Here is a 17409-nt window from a genome sequence, read left to right on the forward strand (position 1 = left end):
CTGAAATTCACTCACATTCATGAAGCTCTGAAAATGGAAGGTTTTTCAAAACTGGTCAACAGTGGAACCTGATTCAAATGGGTAAGAGACTCTTGGTTATCACTCCTGATACAATTTGGTGTGAAGTTTTATGTATTTTGCTGTTTGATTTCAAGTGCTGCCCCTGACCGCACGAAGGCTGTTCTGTCATAAACAGGACGTGTGCCGTGGTTGCTTTTCTTAAGTCTGCAGAACTCAGAATTTCCAGAATACCTCTGGCCCCAGGAGCTTTGATGAGGGTTTATAAACCTGAGCCTATCCCATGGGGTTGCTGTAAGGATGAAAAGTGGTAATGCGTACAAAGAGCCTTGGAGAAGCACAAACCACCAGCCAGATGTAGGCGATGGTGGTGGTTGTAACCATGACCATCGGCACCATCATCACCCTGAAAGTGGATAAGTAAGAAGAAGGGAAAAGCCTCATTGCATTTCTGAATAACATGTCCACTTGGCCTGAAATCCAAACACACTTCCTGGGCGGGATAAATACTCACACCAACTCCATGCCTATTTGGAGGACCCTAACCCCAAGGCCTCAGAGCTCCTTGATATGCCCCAGTTTTGCTGGAGCCCACTGACCTACAAGTGTAGCGGGAATCTGAGGTCCATTGCTAGGCCATCCCAAAGCTCCCTGGGCCCCCATTCCCCTTCTCTAAAGGATGGGAAATAATAGTAATCACAGTCTGTATTATGGGCTGAAATGTGCCCCCCAATCCTCCAAAATTCATATATTGAAATCCAGATCGAGAGGCCAAGATGGCAGAACACATGGAAGTTTTTTGTGTGTCTCGCGTCCCTGAAATGCAGCCAGACCAACACTAAACCATCCTGCACACCTAGAAAACTGATCTGAGGGTTAACACAACAGTGTGCACAACCCGAACCACACAACTCAGCAGGTATGCGGTGCAAAAAGATGAACTTGGGGAGAGAGAAGCCTCGGAAGACAGGGAGCTGTTTTTGCTTGTGGAGAGAGGATGGAGACGGCGCGGGGCGGGGGGTATAATAGGGGAAAAGCAACCGCCCCCAAAAGCAGCTGGAGAGAACGTGGAAAAGTGGAAACAGCCGCAGAGACTTAACTAAAAAAGGAGAAGGGAGAAAGGAGAGGGGTGAATTCCATTAAGACTGTATAAACGGGGAGCGCAGAGTCTGCAACTCCGCAGCTCGTTACCTGGTGGAGCTCTGGTGGGAAGGGCGGATCCTCAGGAGCAGAGTGGGGTCCGGGAGGTTCTGGGGCCACACGGGGAGAAGCGTTTCCCCTGCTGGAAGGACATTCGGTAGAGGCCGTGCAGCCACCCGGTCCCAGCAGACCCCAGAGAACAACCACATTGGCTGGTGCTGGAACAAGGTCACTGGGGTGAAGTCTGGTGCCAGGTGTGTGTTGTGATTTTCCACAGTCCCTGAAACGCTGCTGCTACACAAACGCGGGAACTTTTTCTGGGGCGGCTGGCACCCGGCCGCGGTCTCTGGGCATCTGCGGCAGCAGGGTCCCACAAACATTCCTGGGGGCGGCCGGCGCCCGGCTGGTGCTCGGGGAGACCCTCCCGCAGAGGGGCGGAGCGGGTCAAAGCCGCGGTCGCTCAGAAGTGAGGGGTCGCGAAACACAGCCACATCGGAGGTAAAACTCAGGAAGGAGGTGCCGCCTGGCAACCTGACGGCTTGGTCACGGAGAGTGTAAAAGCGGGCAGTGCAGGGAAGCCGGGGACAAAGGACATTGCATGACTGCTGATCCGAGAGAACAGAGTTCCAATAACAGAGACTGGGTAGATGGGTGACGCCATTGCCGTTGCTACCGCGCACGCACATACTACCTACAAGCACCACAACAATCTACCCCGTAAGCTAAGCAGCGCCATCTAGTGGAGAATGGAGCTGTTACACTAAGCCCCGCCCAACTGGGCCAACCTCACTCTTCAGGAACACAAGTCTCTCCCCCTCCTTAGTTTATGGACTATAAAGTGCTTCATAGTTTGACTTCTAAGGGAAAACGATGCAATTTCAATCGTATTTCAGTCTGTTCACTGGTCCATCTATTCCATTTTTTTCTTCTTTTTTCATTTGTTTTCTTTTTCTTGAAAACAAAGAGAAAAAATTTATTTTTATTTTCACTTTTTATTAAAAATATTTTTCTTTAATTTTTTTCTACTATATCTTTCACATTTTGTAAATTTTCCAAATTCTATTTTACTTCCATCATTTCATTTTATTCTATTTCATTGTATCCATTTTTTCAAATTTTCAAATGTTTCTTTTTTACCTCTTTTCTCTAATCTATCAAGCTCCTTTCAACAACCAGACCAAAATACACCTAGGATCTAGCATCATTTATTTGACTTTTTGTGTGTGTTGTTTTAATTTTTTAATTTTAATTTTTTTTACCTCTTTAATTCCTTTTCTTCCTTCAAAATGACAAAATGAAGTAATTCACCCCAAAAGAAAGAACAAGAAGAAATGACAGCCAGGGACTTAATCAACACAGATACAAGCAAGATGTCTGAAACAGAATTTAGAATTGTAATAATAAGAATACTAACTGGGGTTGAAAATAGATTAGAATCCCTTTCTGCAGAGATAAAAGGAGTAAAAGCTAGTCAGGATGAAATAAAAACTGCTATAACTGAGCTGCAATCTTGAATGAATGCCACGGTGGCAAGAATGAATGAGGCAGAGAAGTGAATCAGCGATATAGAGGACAAACTTATGGAGAATAATGAAGCAGAAAAAGAGGGAGACTAAGGCAAAAGAGCACAATTTAAGAATTAGAAAAATCAGTGACTCATTAAAAAGTAACAACATCAGAATCATAGGGGTCCCATAAGATGAAGAGAGAAAAAAGTGGTAGAAGGGTTGTGTGAGCAAATCAGAGTGGAAAATGTTCCTAACATGGGGAAAGACACACACATCAAAATCTGGGAAGCACAGAGGACTCCCATTTGATTCAACAAAAACTGACCATCAACAAGGCATATCATCAAATTCACAAAATACTCAGACAAGGAAAGAATCATGAAAGTAGCAAGGGAAAAAATGTCCCTAACCTACAAGAGAAGACAGATCAGGTTCACAGCAGTCCTATCCCCAGAAACTTGGCAGGCCAGAAAAGAGTGGCAGGATATATTCAATGTGCTAAATTGGAAAAATATGCAGCTAAGAATTCTTTATCCAGCAAGGCTGTCTTTCAAAATAGAAGGAGAGATAAAAAGTTTCCCAGACAAACAAAAATTAAAGGAATTCATGACCACTAAAAAGCACTGCAAGAAATTTTGAGGGGGACTCTCTGAAGGGGAGAAAAGATGAAAAAAAAAAAAAGATCAAAAGCAACAAAGACTAGAAAGGACCAGAGAATACCACCAGAAACTTCAACTCTACAAGCAACATAATGGCAATAAATTCCTTTCAGTACTCACTCTAAATGTCAATGGACTAAATGCTCCAATCAAAACACATAGGGTAACAGAATGGATAAGAAAACAAGATCCATCTATATGCTGTTTACAAGAGGCCCACTTTAGACCTAAACACACCTTCAGATTGAAAGTAAGGGGATGGCGAACCATCTATCATGCTAATGGTCGACAAAAGAAAGCCAGAGTAGCCATACTTATATCAGACAATCTAGACTTCAAAATAAAGACTGTAACAAGAGATGAAGAAGTGCATTATATCGTAATTAAAGGGTCTATCCAACAAGAAAACCTAACAGTTGTAAACATTTATGCTCTAAATGTGAAAGCACCCAAATATATAAATCAATCAATCACAAACATAAACTCATCGATAGTAATACCATAATACTAAAAGACTTCAACACCCCACTCAAAGCAATGGACAGATCATCCAAACAGAAAATCAACAAGCAAACAATGGCTGTGAATGATGCACTGGACCTAAAAGACTTAACTGATATATCCAGAACATTTCATCCTAAAGCAGTGGAATACACATTCTTCTCCAGTGCACATGGAACATTCTCCAGAATAGACCATATACTGGGACACAAATCAGCCCTCAACAAATACAAAAAGATCAAGATCATAGCATGCATATTTTCAGACCACAACACTATGAAACTCAAAATCAACCACAAGAAAATTTGGAAAGATAACAAATACTTGAAGACTAAAGTACATCCTACTAAGGAATAAATGGGCTAATCAAGAAGTTAAAGAGGAAATTAAAAAGTACATGTAAGACAATGAAAGTGATAACACCACAGCCCAAAACCTCTGGGATGCAGCAAAGGTGGTCATAGGAGGGAAACACATAGCAATCCAGGCCTTCCTAAAGAAGGAAGAAAGGTTTCAGATACACAACCTAACCTTACACAATAAAGAGCTGGAAAAAGAACAGCAAATAAAACCCAAACCAGCAGAAGACAGGGAATAATAAAGATTAGAGCAGAAATCAATGCTATAGAAACCAAAAACAACATTAGAACAGATCAATGAAACCAGAAGCAGGTTCTTTGAAAGAATTAACAAAATTGATAAACCCCTAGTTTGATCAAAAAGAAAAAGGAAAGGACCCAAATAAATAAAATCAAGAATAAAAGAGAAGAGATCACAACCAACACAGTAGAAATACAAACAATAATACGTGAATATTATGAGAAGTTATACTCCCCAAAAATGGGCAATCTGGAAGAAATGGACAAATTCCTAGAAACATATAAACTACCAAAACTGAAACAGGAAGCAATAGAAAATTTGAACAGACCCATAACCAGTAAAGAAATCAAATTAGTAATCAAAACTCTCCCAAAGAACAAGAGTCCAGAGCCAGATGGCTTTCCAGGGGAATGCTACAAAACATTTAAAGAAGAGTTAACACCTATTCTCTTGAAGGTGTTCCAAAAAATAGAAATGGAAGGAAAACTTCCAAACTCTTTTCATGAAGCCAGCATTACCTTGATTCCAAAACCAGACAAAGACCCCACTAAAAAGGAGAACTCTAGACCAATTTCCCTGATGGACATGGATGCAAAAATCCTCAACAAGACATTAGCCAACCAGATCCAACTATACATTAAAAAAATTATTCACCACGACCAAGTGGGATTTATACCTGGAATGCAGGGCTGGTTCAATATCAGCAAAACAATGAACATGATTCATCACATCAATAAAAGAAAGGACAAGAACCATATGATCCTCTCAATGAATGCAGAGAAAGCATTTGACAAAATACAGCGTCCTTTCTTGATAAAAACCCTCAAGAAAGTAGGGATAGAAGAAGCATACCTTGAGATTATAAAAGCCATATATGAAAGACGCAGTGCTAATATCATCCTAAATGGGGAAAAACTGAGAGCTTTCCCCCTAAGGTCAGGAACAAGACAGGGCTTCCACTCTCACCACTGTTATTCAACATAGTATTGGAAGTCTTAGCCTCGGCAATCAGACAACACAAAGAAATAAAAGGTATCCAAATTGGCCAGGAGGAGGTCAAACTTTCACTCTTCGCAGATGACATGATACTCTATATGGAAAACCCAAAAGATTCCACCAAGAAACTGCTAGAACTGATCCATGAATTCAGCAAAGTTGCAGGATATAAAGTCAATGCAGAGAAATTGGTTGCATTCCTCTACACCAACAATGAAACAACAGAAAGAGAAACCAAGGAATTGATCCCATTTACAATTGCACCAAGAACCATAAAATACCTAGGAATAAATCTAACCAAAGAGGTGAAAAATCTATACACTGAAAACTATAGAAAACTTATGAAAGAAGACACACAAAAAAATGGAAAAAGATTCCATGCTCCTGGATAGGAAGAACAAATATTGTTAAAATGTCAATACTACCCAAAGCAATCTACATATTCAATGCAATCCCTATCAACAACAGCAGCGTTCTTCACAAAGCGAGAACAAACAATCCTAAAATTTGTATGGAACCAAAAAAGACCCCAAATTGCCAAAGCAATCTTGAAAACAAACAAACAAAAGAAAAAGCAGGAGGCATCACAATCCCGGACTTCAAACTGTATTACAAAGCTGTAATCATTAAGACAGTATGGTACTGGGACAAGAACAGACACTCATATCAATGGAACAGAATAAAGAACCCAGAAATGGACCCACAAACGTATGGCCAACTAATCTTTGACAAAGCAGGAAAGAATATCCAGTGGAATAAAGACAGTCTCTTCAGCAAGTGGTGCTGGGAAAACTGGACAGCAACATGTAGAAAAATGAACCTGGACCACTTTATTACACCATACACAAAAATAAAATGGATGAAAGACCTAAATGTAAGGAATCCTCAAGGAGAAAGCAGGCAAAAACCTCTTTGACCTTTGCCGCAGCAACTTCTTACTCAACATGTCTCCAGAGGCAAAGGAAACAAAAGCAAAAATGAACTATTGGGACCTCATCAAGATAAAAAAATTTCTGCACAGCGAAGGAAACAATCAGCAAAACTAAAAGGCAGCCGATAGAATGGGAGAAGATATTTGCAAATGACATATCAGATAAAGGGTTAGTATCCAAAATCTATAAAGAACTTATCAAACTCAACACCCAAGAAACAAATAACCTAGTGAATAAATGGGCAAAAGACATGAATAGACACTTCTGCAAAGAAGACATCCAGGTGGCCAACTGACACATGAAAAAATGCTCAACATGACTCATCATCAGGGAAATACAAATCAAAACCACAACAAGATACCACCTCACACCTGTCAGGATGGCTAACATTAACAACTCAGGCAACAACAGATGTTGGGGAGGATGTGGAGAAAAAGGATATCTTTTGCACTGCTGGTGGGAATGCAAACTGGTGCAGCCACTCTGGAAAACAGTATGGAGGTTCCTCAAAAAATTAAAAATAGAACTACCCTATGACCCAGCAATTGACTACTAGGCATTTATCCAAAGGATACAGGTGTGTTGTTTCGAAGGGACACATGCACCCCCATGTTTATAGCAGCGCTATCAACAATAGCCAAAGTATGGAAAAAGCCCAAATGTCCATCGATGGATGAACTGATAAAGAAGATGTGGTATATATATAAACAATGGAGTATTACCCGGCAATCAAAAAGAAAGAAATCTTGCCATTTGCAACTACGTGGATGGAACTAGAGGGTATTATGCCAAGTGAAATTAGTCAGAGAAAGACAAATATCATATGACTTCACTCATATGAGGACTTTAAGATACAAAACAGATGAACATAAGGGAAGGGAAGCAAAAATAATATAAAAACAGGGAGGTAGACAAAACCTAAGAGACTGATAAATATGGAAAACAAACAGAGGGTTACTGGAGGGGTTGTGGGAGGGGGGATGGGCTAAATAGGTAAGGGGCATTAAGGAATCTACTCCTGAAATCATTGTTGCACTATTAGCTAACTTGGATGTAAATTAAATAAATTAATTAAAAACAAAAAAGAAATCCAAACCTTCATTATCTCAGAATATCGAGTTATTTGGACACAGCAACTTGACAGAGGTGATCGTGTGGAAATAAGGTCATGAGGGTACAATCCAACCCAGTATGACTGGTGTCCTTATAACAAAGGGAAATCTGGACACAGAGACATGCATAGAGGAAGACGACAGCAAGAAACAACGGGAGAACATGGCCATCGATAGGCCAAGAAGAGAGCCCCAGAACAGATCCTTCCCCCACAGTGTTGTAAGGATCCAATCCTGATGACACCTTGGCTTTGGACTTTCAACCCTCAGATACAGACATGTCTATTGTCTAAGCCACCTCATCCATGGTACCTTGTTAGGGCAGCTCTGGAAAACTAATGCAGTCTGTACGAAAGTGAGGTCTAATTCTCATAAGTGTTCCTCCAGCATTGCTCTTTCTCCCGTGGTAATGCAGGTCATACGTGCATCATCATGTATACAATCAACTCAGCAAATCCAGAGTCAGATTGATCCTGCTGTTGACAGTGAATTTCGTAGTTCCACATGCTCTCCTGAGAAGTCAACTTTGCGTATGTGCTTCAACTTGTAGCAGAACAAAGGCAGCATTAGGATATCTCTGCTCTGTCTGGTATCCAATTTTGGAGCTACTCTACTAACAAGTCAGTGGGCTTGAATTTCACCTCCTGTCTCTGCCCATCTGTCAAGTCAACACATTTCCAATGAGTTGCAGGAGTATTTACCGAGCTGCTCTAACCACAGACCATAATAGCTATCACTTATCAAGACCTGCTCTGGGCCAGGCATGGGGCTGTTCACTTAGAGACATCATGGAACTTCAAGTTCACCACAGGACCAGGAAGTAGCTCATTTTATTTCCATTTTATAGATGCGGAAGCTCATCTGTACCACTGAGACAGGCACTGGGAACCATGCAAAATCATAGTCTCTGTTCATGGGGATTTAGCAGTCTTGTTGCTGACACAGTTTAAATATACAAAGCAAGTAGAGAATCACATGACTGGATGCATAGAACAAGCTGTTAAACTGAATATAAATGAATGTCAACCCTAGAACATTAGGAGCTCCTCAAAGTACAGACCACATTATATGTGACTTTGAATCCTCATGGTTGGCACAGTTCTTAGTATTCAGAAGAGGTTTAGGGGAGGGAGGGAAGGAGGGAGGGAGGGAGGGAGGGAGGGAGGGAGGAAGGAAGGAAGGAAGGAAGGAAGGAAGGAATAGAAGGGAAGGAAAGAAAGCAGGAAGAGAGGAAGGAAGGAGAACAAGAGGAAGAAAGAGAAGAAGGGAAGGAGGGGAAGGAAAGAAAAAAGGGAGGGAGGGAAGGAAGGAAGAGGAAGGAAGGAAGAAAGAAGGAAGGAGGGAGGGAATTGGTTCCCCCAAAACAAGGGCTACTGTTTTCTTTTGGTCTCAAAGAAAAATGATAGGACCCAGAATCATCAGGGCATAGACAGGAGTAGCAAATAGAAATGGGGGAAAAGGCACAGGACAGGTGTCCGAAAGAGCAGATCAAGTCTAAACCACTCATGAAGATGGAGTGAAGGACACACAGTCTATTTTAAGGAGCAGGTGGGGAATGCACTCCTGACCTAGAGTCAAGGGTTCTTCTGTCAAAGCCCTCTGCTGGAGTGGACTGATAAAACACATTCTGAAGGCACATTCCCTATCAGAATCTTCAGGGCTGGCAGGACGAAAAGGCAAATGCACCTAGATGTGTCTCCCTGAGCACATTCTATGTGGCATCTTCTACATGACACACACCCAGGTCCTAACATCCCTGCTTAGCAGGGAAATGAAAGACACACACACACACACACACACACACACGCACACGCACACACTTTTTTAGAGTAGATCTGATTCATTGGATCTTGATGGGTTGGAATGTCTTTGAGTGGTAGGGAGGTAGGATTGCTCATAACCAGTAAAGGGTCTTAAAAGCCCAGGAAATCCTCAAGCTGGATCTTCTGTCTTTGACTTCGCACAAGCTGACTGCCATGAACTGGAAGAAGTTCACCACCGAAATGATCCAAAAAGAACTCATTCTCTCAGATGTCCCCACTGGTTCTCAGTGCAATTCCAGAGGCCCAGGGACACAACTGACTAGTTCAGCGATAATGCACAGAATAACTTACTAAATCCTCTCAGAAAAGGAAATCAGTTTTTTTTAAAGATCAAACCTTTGCCCTGCCAAGAACCACATTGGTGTCTGGAGCTTCCTCCTCCCGGGCCCCAAGGCTCAGCCTACTTGTCAGGGGCTGAACCACGTATCTGAACTTCTGAAAGTCACCCCTACCTTCCCCTGTGACAGAGACATTAGATAAAATTACCTAGATTGATTTATAGAAAAAGCCTAAAAAGTCATCACCTGCCCTTGGCTAGAGAAGAAAGCCTGCCGGCAAAGGGGCATATACTAATTTGCAGCCCTAGACAGGTTCTGCTCTGCCTTTCTGGTCTGCCTGCCCGAGCTCCACTTCCTAGTCTGGGAGTCCAGCCTCTCCAGTTGGAACACACAAAGCTTTTTTATTTCCCCCATTAAGCAAAGATCAAAGAACAGAGATTAAAAATGGCAAGAAATTCCCAGGGAACACATCGATATCAGAGCTCCATGAAGAGGACTTTGGCAGGGCCTGTACTCTTGTTCCAGGGTTCAGACCTGCCATTGGCCCAGTGGATTTGATTCCTGGACCAAGTAATAGGTTCTGCTGATCCAAACGTCCCCACGCTCATCCTCAGGAATTGTCACCCACCAGGACATTTAGTCTCTATTCCTAATTTCAAAAGTGGCTCCATGCTGCCTATCCCAGCTCGGACAGACGACCGTACTGTCAGTAAGTGTGCATTCCACCTATTCTGGACGAGCCAAGACAGAGGCCCTTCCCCTCACCCTGCAGGGTGCATAGTGATAGATTCCCAAAGAGCACATTGCTCGAGGTACACGTTGTTGGGGTTTGAGTCTAAATAGGTAACGGTTGGGCTGACCCAGTTATGTCCTTTACCTGAGACCAAATTTGCTAAGGAAGACGTTTTCCACATGTCAGGGAACATGCCCCAAGTGGCCAGGTGCCCACCTGGTTGAGGCAAGCAGTCTGCCAGGCACAGGCTTGCTGGGATAAGGAGTATGTGACAATTAGCTGCTTCCAACTGGGATGCCAAAGGATTCAGCTGTTCCCCCATGTGATGCTGGAATGTCCCTTGTGAAACAAAACAACAGAACCACACCACCACACAGCCAACAAATAAATGCCATGTGAATAAATGACCCATCAGCTTAAGTAAGACAGCACTCCATGTTTCCCTGCTAATTGTTCAAGGTCAAGACGTGCTGCCCCATTTCATTGAAAATTTAGCAGAATGCATCAGCAAAGTGAGCCCTACCTAAGACATGAAGTTCCTGTCTTGCATGGTCACTAAGTTCTAGTTGACCCTATGTTCTCTCTGCATGCTGCAGACCAGCCCTCCCTTCTGCAGGTCAAGCCCCACTCCCTGCCCTAATACTGGAAACAAACCCGCTTTACATAGAACAGCTGTGCCAGCTCTGTGCCCAGTTGGTTAGGCTGAACTACATTTCCCAGAATTCCCTTCATCTGTGTGTTTCTTGTTAGCATCGGCCCCAAGAAAGATTCTCCAGGAGTTGGGATTCTGTAACACTTGTGTTTTGTAGCTATTTTGCAGTACTTATGTTGTTGCTGATCTGCTGACTTGGCCTCTTTAGCTGGTCTTATAGTTGCTCTCTTCTTCCCCCTGGATTTCTCTTCCTTTTCTCTGACCCTTGGGTCAGGTATGTGTGTGTTCAGTTCCATGAAGAAACACTCTGGCCCCTGTAGGATACCCTCATCATCAAGGTCAGAGACAACAAGAACAGATGCAGGGTTCAGTTGGTCTTTCTGGGATTCCAGCTTATGCATGTGGAGGTCCAGTGGGCTTGTGATTTCTTTCCTTTCTGACCACCTACCTGGGGGCTTCAAGCTCTAGCATTAGACTAATTAGCAGCACGTGGGGGCTGCTTAGCCTATGCCTGCAAATACACAAGTCAGTTCCTTGTAGAAAATAAATTATATATTTATTCTGATTCTTTGGGTGAATCCCGTTCAATGCAACAAGTAAGGGATTTTAGAGACACAATCCTTAAAGAAGGGATCTGGAGTGGACCACACCAGATATAAAAGCACCCAGCACAGATTATGGTATATAGTAAGAGCTCAGTAAACATCAGCCAAGTTTGAATGGACAGAGTTTTTGTGAAGATGAAGGACATAATGCTTGTTAAAATGCATCAAGCTCTATGAAATACAACCCAAATGTCCATTTTCATTATTTCTACACCTAGTGATATTATTTATACCATCAGTAATATGGACAAAGAATGTCAATGAATCTGAGGAGACAAGACCTAATTATTTCAGATCAGGAACATATCGTTTGGGATGCTTGCTTCGGTACTAAATAACACCTTCTATCAACCCCACCTGAGTGCTCTCCTCTGCCTGTGCGGCTCAGTCAGAGCCCTTCCCCCAAAACCTTCCAGGACAATCTCAGCATGGGCAGGTGATGCACGGATTACCTCTTTCCTACTTCCCCCATCCAGTGGGACTTGAAAGGAAGTTATGTTTCCAGGACTAGGATCTAATGACCAGATCCTACTATTGGTCTCCTACCAACATGAGCCAAATAATCTTGTTTTCCAAACACACTTGATACCTATTGTCCTAGAAGAGTCATAGAACCAGTCGTACACATTCTTGCTTCTCTCCAACATGGGTAATAAATCCACCATCTCTGTTTCAGTTCCTTCTGTTTTATTCTCTGCCTTCTATCCTACTGCCTCCAAATACTAATTGGCTGAGGTGCAGGGACCATCCTCCCCAACTCACAAGACCTGGTGTTTTGCTACCTTCTTAAGCTGAATCTCCTGGAATGACTGATATTTCCCACCAGGCTCCAAAGGATTCCACTGCTGACTTTGCGGCCACAGGGTAAAATGACCTGGCATAGACCACTTCTAGAATTAGGAATGGGAGTGCTCTGCCCCTTTAAAGTTGTAGCTTGTCCATTTGGGTGCCCTCTCCCACCCAATCCAGCCCAAGAGGCCACATTAGTCCTCCCTTGCAACCTCCCCCTCCCTTCAGCCCTGACTAGCAAATGGAGCCCTAATGCCTTAGAGGCCAAGTTTCCCTTAATATCTTAATTCTAAAGATACCTGAGGTAGCCCCAGGGAAGTATCTATGCTTTAGGAGAAACATTCAGTAATTGTATCCTGATTCAAACAAACCAACCACAAAGGACACCTTTAAAACAATCAGAGAAATTCCAACATGTGCAGCGTAGTAGATGATATTAAGGAAACCACGGTTAACTGCTTTGGGTGTGATAATCGCAAGGCGGTTTTTAAAAAGTCCTTAACAGAGATTTATACTGAACTATTTATAGGTGAAATGATATGGGATTTGTCTTAAAAATAATGCAAAATAAATAAATAGGAGAAAGGTAAAACAAGATGAGGAAAATGATAATAATTGGTGAATTGGGATTGGAGGGGGAGGTCCATAAATCTGTTCTCTCTACATTTTGTATTGAGCAAAACTTACCGTGATAAAGTTTTGTTTGTTCATTTGTTTGTTTGTTTGTTCATTTGTTTTTAACCTGTGAAAAACATACAGAGACTTTTTACCTACAGGTAAATTCAACCCTATCAAAGCTAGTGAGGATCCCAACTCTAGTCAGCAAATGGGAGCTCAACACAGACTAAGAAAATCTAGGTATTCTCCACCTGGAGAAAGATGGCACCAGGAGAGAATGAACACAAAGTCGTGGCATTCTCTTTTAAAGCTTACTCTTCCTGAGAGCTGCAATTCATTGACCAACTTTTAGTGGCTACGTCCAATACTCTCAGACTCTAAGTGGAAGTAAGGGCTAGAAATAAGAATGCATAAAGCTGTTTGGAATTTTTTCATATAAATTTACTTTTATTATGCCTCGAAATATATGTGTAATATCGTAAATGTATTTAAAGTGAAAGAGTAGTTACTGTTGGAGGAAGCAATAAAACATGCGATCAAGTTCAAATCGCACTCAAACGTTAATAAACATATAGGCAACAAAAACTACTATCCACATTAGATTCGACTATTAATATGAAATAGAACCGCCATCTGCACTGTCAAACACAAAATATTTCACTCTTTCAGATTATATTGTTACCCAATAAAAATACTGGTACATTTTGAGCCCTAATGGAGTTTTCAAGGGGTCTAAGCCAAAGTTAAGATTTCCAAGGGGAAAATAATTCTGAAAATGTTCACGTTGCCTCTTTTAATAAATAGCTAACTTCAACTTCCTTACACAGTATTGGAAACTCGCCATACACAGTGGGTTGTATATATGTGTGTAAATTCTCATCTCTCTTCCTGTGAGATAGCAATCCCATTAAGGTACCATCAGACCCTCCTGCCCAATGGTCAACGAGTCATTTAATCAACAAACAGGTATTGAATCGCTACAATGCTCCAGCCACTTCCAGAAGCGAGGGCTTTAAGGAAATGGGCTTATTCATGGATACCATAATGGAAGCTAACATTTGAAGAGCGTTTTTGCAGTTTACAAAGTACAAACAGAACTCTCTTGCTATTCAAGTAGGTCTGTGTCCTGATTTGAAAAGGAAGGACAATATTACTATCCAGCTAAAGAACAGTGTTGGGTTTTTTCAGGTTTTTTTTTTTTTTTTGGTTTGGGGTTTACGTTTGGATTTTTTGGTTTTGTTTTTAGGGGTTTGGTTTGGCTTTGCTTTGCTTTTATCCAGAAAAAAAAATTGTGGGGCAACCACTTTGCAACAGGGCATTGTTTCTGCTGAAAGCACAGATAGTTGCTATGATGATCCAGTGAACTGTGACAGCACCCAGCTCCCAGCTTGGCAGAGTACAAGCTCCTTAAACATCTATTCCTTTCCCATTCGTTTATTTCATTGGATCTTTCCAGAGACCTCTCAGCCCACTTTCCCAGCCCGCCTCCTTGGCAGTGATTCAATCTCCTTCCTGCCACTAAGGCCTCAGGCCTTGAAGGCCGGTCCACGCTGGGAGCATCCAATGTCAGCACAGCATCAGTTGAGCCTGGCCCAGCCCAGCCAGCAAGACCCCGATGGAACTGTGGCCCTGGGGCACTAGAGACAGGGGAACCAGTCAGATCAGCTGATTTGAATCAGACAGACTAAAACTTTTAACAAGAGCTACTGCTGTGGAATTCTGGGGAACCGCTTGAATAAGCAACACTTTGTGTTTTCTTATTCCTGGCAAGGCTGCCCCACAAAGAGGGGTCCCCTCAAAGCCTATGTGGGGGGACCATGAGGGGCTCTGAATGGCTAGGCAGTTTCTCCCTTTGGAAACCAGGCTTCCCACCCCTCGCCAGCCCCTTTTTTCCCTCGTCACATTGTCTTCCTTCTCACTTCTGACCAAGGAACCCCATTAATTTTCTGTGATGTACATTCCAAATGACATCACTTCAGTTCTTTGAATTTCAAAGAGCTGGATTAATGAACCACAAACTTCAAGCAAATTGGCTGCGTAATCCATCACATCTGACCGCAGTTTTGCCAGTGCCTTGAATTTCAAAGAATGGCAGAAATTTCCCAGGCTGCTTTTGAAAAGGAACACAGAAGCCTCAGACAGCAGCCGACGCTGCGTTCATCCTTTCTAGAACCGTTATGTGTCTTCTGTGTGCTGGAAATTAAACAGTCCCATTCTCCATCTGGTATTTTATTGATATAAATTTAACCTGTTCAAATGTTATATTAAATTCCAATCTTTTCCAGAATAATCTACATTTAATTCCTCATTCCACCAATCTATTGAAAATATCCCTCTTGGCAGCCTTTCAGAGAAGCTATATGAATTGCAAACTCTCTTAGATTTTGTTGAAGTATTAAGAACACTACTTATCCACATATTCAACTGAGGCCCTTCTATTCCATTCCATTTCCCCCAAACTCCTTTCATATAATGTCAGAGCCACAAAAACCAGGAGCAGTGACTGGGCACAGCCATTCACCTTTCCTTCTGCAGTGAAAACGGCATTAACATTCGCCAGTGAAAAAATATATATCAAACTAATTACCTCCTTTTCTTCCAGGGTAAAAGACAATCTAACACTATTCTTTTGGACATAATGCCATTTATGTCACATAAGAGGGGTTTTGTGTGCTCAAAAAAGATGGTGTTTAATACGTGTGAATCAAAACCCAGGTTAGCTAATTAACTGATGTCTGAGAAAGAAATGAAGAATCAATATGCTGTGAAATTGTTGAAGGCACAGGAGAAATGTCATGCCAGGTGAGACTAGTTCATGTGGTCCAGACTTGTCTCTGCTGGTGAAACAAAAGTTTTTTTCCAAAAGCTCAATAGAATAAAACCTGGGTTACCAGAATGGTCAGGAAATGAATAATTGCTGGATAGCTAAGTTTTCCAGAGTTGAAGGCAAGTTCTTTAAGCAGCAAAAGTTTTTCTTTATCTTAACCATGTCCATATTTAAAATCATTCACTCATTCGGAGTCCACGCTAGGAGAACCAGAAGTTACTTACCAAAGGCTTGAGGCCTTGACCAGTTGGGCAGGGTTATTTGTCCCTCCATCAGTCGCCCCAGATTGTATAGGATGTGCCTGACCGTGACTCCTAACTTGGATTCTCTATTTTCTGACTCTCAGGTGGGCCCCAGAAGATTGAGTCTCAGACAGGTAACATGATGCTAGGTGACTTTCAAGGTTTCATTTCTTTTTATTTTTTTAAGATTTTATTTTTAAGTAATCTCTACATCCAACGTAGGGCTCAAACTCAGAACCCTGAGATCAAGAGTCGCATGCTTTACTAACTGAGCCAGCCAGGTGCCCCCAAAGTGTCATTTCTAATGATGAAGCATTTACCTTCCCCAAATCCCTAACCTTCAGTAAGAATTGGTTAAGACAGTCATCATGCAGAATTTATCCAGTCTAAGGGCTCCCATCAGGTTCGTTTTTCACAGGAAGAGAGAAATACACACATCATTTCTTCGATAATCACTGCCACTTGTAGGATGTGATGGTGATCCAATCTTGAGTTACAGAGGAGGAAGGATAAAAAATTAGATTCTTGAGTAGAGCTTGCTGGCTCTGGCAGTCAATTGCCTCACTGAAAATTCTAGAAAACCACAGAAATACTCCAGGCTGATGGACAGAATAGGCAACATCAATGCCATTGAAAATTTACCACATAACACTTCAAGATAAGCCAATCCATTAATTTAACTACTGCTGTAATATCTCTGTGTTTCTGGTTTGTAAAATTTTGGAGAGTCCAACTCCTAAACATTTAAATCTGTACTTCGATGTATATAAATTTTCTAGAAACTTAAAGCTGTATAACGTGATTACAAACTTTTCATTTTTCCCGTTTTGTGTGAAAGTCAGTAGATTTCAAAAATGTACCATGTGGTGTCTTATCTGTTTGACCAACAGATGCAGGGCCTCAATTATCCTGCTTTCTGTCTCATGAACGCATAGGCTCACCCAGTATCAGATCGTGGGGCAATAGGACAATGTTCTTAGGGATTTCCTTTCAGCTGGATGACTGTAGGAACATTTCTTAATGTTTTTTATCCATAAAATACAGAACAAGAGAGTACTTCCATCCTAAGGTTGATGTGAAAATAAATTAGATACTGTACGTAAACAGGCAGGCATGAGGTATCCTCCAACAGGAAGAGGAAGTTTCTCGGCCTTTCTGTCAGTGTATCCCGGACTCTGTGTCTTCTCTCGTTCTTGTTTTTGCTTTTCATTTTTCCTCCATTTTCTTCAGATGACAGCCATCCCTCTCCCTGTTTCCAGACCACCCGCTCCCTCTAATTTTGTTTTCGTATTTCCTGTGGAGTACCAAAATAAAATGAAGCTTCTTAGAGTTGTGTGTAAAGCAAGAAAACATAGGCCCTGAATTGGGGCCTTGCT

The 17409-nt window shown here is 42.0% G+C and overlaps 2 long non-coding RNA genes across 3 annotated transcripts in view; one reads left to right on the forward strand and one right to left on the reverse strand.

Annotated features, from left to right (window-relative positions):
• The window catches only part of LOC122239377, a 22965-nt gene continuing 5556 nt past the window's right edge, over positions 1–17409 (forward strand). Inside the window, exon 1 of one of the 2 annotated variants that reach the window (XR_006218391.1) lies at positions 1–81. This is a non-coding gene — a long non-coding RNA (uncharacterized LOC122239377). Of the gene's footprint in view, positions 82–868; positions 938–17409 lie in introns of those variants that run through there. The other variant, XR_006218392.1, reaches the window with a different exon arrangement.
• Positions 13064–17409, reverse strand: part of LOC122239376 — a 19622-nt gene continuing 15276 nt past the window's right edge. Inside the window, exon 4 of the long non-coding RNA XR_006218389.1 lies at positions 13064–13088. This is a non-coding gene — a long non-coding RNA (uncharacterized LOC122239376). The remainder of the gene's footprint in view (positions 13089–17409) is intronic.

The sequence above is a fragment of the Panthera tigris genome, chromosome B3, assembly GCF_018350195.1.
Source record: "Panthera tigris isolate Pti1 chromosome B3, P.tigris_Pti1_mat1.1, whole genome shotgun sequence".
Taxonomy (NCBI): Eukaryota; Metazoa; Chordata; class Mammalia; order Carnivora; family Felidae; genus Panthera; species Panthera tigris.